Raw genomic sequence first — 2,510 nt, 5'->3', positions numbered from 1 at the left:
CCATCATATTCTACCTCCCTCAAATCCATTTTAATATTATCCTCCCATCTACGTCTCGGCCTTCACAAAGGTCTATTTCCCTCCGGTCTCCTAACTAACACTCTATATGCATAAAACTTGTCAAGACTATGAGAACAGACAAATGTTAGGAGAGTGACAATAAAAAAAACTTTTCTTTAGCCTATTTCAGATATATGAAATATCCAGATACGATATAAAATGTATTCGTATCCCCAGGTGAACTCAAAACCAACAACGTTTCAGCTATAAACAGAACGTCCATTTCGCAACGGAGGCTGAAAAATGATTTTAATAATTTACAGAGCTAATTTCGGATTCATTTATTATCCAAGTATGATATAAAAAGCACTCACGCCCCCGGGTGGGCTCGAACCACCAACCTTTCGGTTAACAGCCGAACGCGCTAGCCGATTGCGCCACGGAGGCCGACGGAAGTGAGTTTTCAATTTACTGAGCTTCTTACTGATCTACAAACTGTCCCAGTTAATTATGTTAAAGTATGTAGGTCCTCCAGCTTGGGGGCTGTGCGAAGGGCTAACAACCCATCACCGTAAAAAAAGCTTGTTACGAAACTACAACATAAGTCTCGGAATGGGACTGATTCTCTGGCACGACCACTGCAATCCAAACGTTTGAGATGGACAGGGCATGTAGCACGTATGGAGGCATCCAGAAATGCATTCAATGCAGAGTGCTAGAGTCGACGGCAATTCGGAAGGCGGTAATCTGCTAGGGCCGTATTCATAGACATTTTTAGCGCGGATTTACGGTGGATGATCAGCGTTTTTCGTATTCATAAACCAGTGTTAGCGATAGAATATGATTTGAATTTTGTACTAGCAACCAGTGGATAGCCGGGGTTAGCTTAGTACGCTCGTAGTGCGTGCTGCGAAATGTCTATGAATAGCACTCCTAGCGTTTGCGTCGAGAGAGACAGACAGAGCAAGGCAGCGTACAACATTGCCACATTGTACTTCATGCGCACGTGCAACACAAATAGCGCAGGAGAGAATTTAAATTATCAAAAGACAATAATGACCTTAGCCGTTGATTACTGTAAGCATGACACCAAACAAACCCTCTTTCCTTCGCTAACAATATTCTTTGCACTGTTCTCAATCCCAAACCACACGCTTCTACAGTTGTTTCTTGCACGTTGGCAACGTTGCAGCCAGCATCAAGATGGTCGGCAGCGTTCTACTCGTCGACGTTTTTAAAATAATAGTACACCTTAAACACTATTTTCAGCGCCTGCCTGTGCAATACTTGTCTTTTTACAGTCTCTTCTTCCATTTATTTATCTTACACACACACAATAAATGTTAGTTTTACTTATTCAATGCACTGGAACACTCACACGTGAACAAACGAACTCGGGAAAGACTTGTTACAAACTGATTCCTATTGGTTCTATTGTTCAAGCTTGTGACGTCACATACCAGACATGCTATGGCGCATATAGCAGCCGACCACCTTCCGAACTGCCGTCTAGTCTAGTTGGGAGGCCAGAAGGAAAAAGACCTTTGGAGAGGCCAAGACGTAGATGGGGGGGATAATTTTAAAATAGATTTGAGGGACGTAGATATGATGGTAGGGACTGGATTAATCTTGCTCAGGATAGGGACCGATGGCGGGCTATTGTAAGGGCGACAATGAACTTCAGGATTCCTTAAAAGCCATATAAATGTAAGTAAATATTCACCGAAATTAAAGCATTTTAATCATCGAAATCAGAATAAAATAATCATCATTAAATCACACCCATAACAATAGCAGATTCTTCATGAGAACCCCCTTGCAGATGGCTTCCTAAAAAGGATGGTAGCGTACGGTGCAATAGTACATGTCCCGTTATTACTGAATCGGCGATGATGAGTGAATTATGTATGAATGGCGGATTCTCAACATTGGTCCCATAAAGAATCCCACTTGGAATCGTCGGTTCTTCTGCGACGTTGTAGCTTATGGATAACGAGATGCCTTTAATCTAGATCAGTTCCTCTCTTCTTATTTCACTTCACTGGTACAGAAGTCCGGTGAACCGGATGTGAACTCTGATTGTACGCAATGCTGTCTGGCTTCAGAAATCTCCATAATGGAAAATAACACTTCCTGCAGGTCACTCTACTGTGACACAATTGTTCCTTTTGTCTAGGCCCAATTATGTCATATAACCCATAGTATGGCACGCATGAACAACACTATTCAGATCGCGACTTGACTGACGGAGATGACAAGTAATGGTTCAGTTGGGGATCGATTCAAAACATGTTTTGTGTATTTCTACTACCATCAATATGATTAATTTTTCCATGGAAATAAGAGCATATCACACTAGCTAATATTATGGATAGTGAAATTACGCAAGATGCTTCTGGGTGTTGAAACCATGTGTTTGGACTCGATTTTTCCGACTTTTCGAGACTGCTTACAGACTATTATCAGAGTCCTCCTATTCAAGATTCGATTATGGATCCTGTATTCTATTT

General features: G+C 41.6%; 1 non-coding gene across 1 annotated transcript; it reads right to left on the bottom strand.

Moving 5' to 3' along the window:
• Window positions 1-373: 373 nt before the first annotated feature.
• On the bottom strand, window positions 374-447 carry TRNAN-GUU (transfer RNA asparagine (anticodon GUU)). The gene has a single exon. It is a non-coding gene; the product is annotated as a tRNA-Asn (tRNA).
• Between the last annotated feature and the right edge of the window lie 2,063 nt (window positions 448-2,510).

The sequence above is a fragment of the Periplaneta americana genome, chromosome 9 (assembly GCF_040183065.1).
Source record: "Periplaneta americana isolate PAMFEO1 chromosome 9, P.americana_PAMFEO1_priV1, whole genome shotgun sequence".
NCBI lineage: Eukaryota > Metazoa > Arthropoda > Insecta > Blattodea > Blattidae > Periplaneta > Periplaneta americana.
This window is presented reverse-complemented; position numbering and strand designations above follow the sequence as displayed.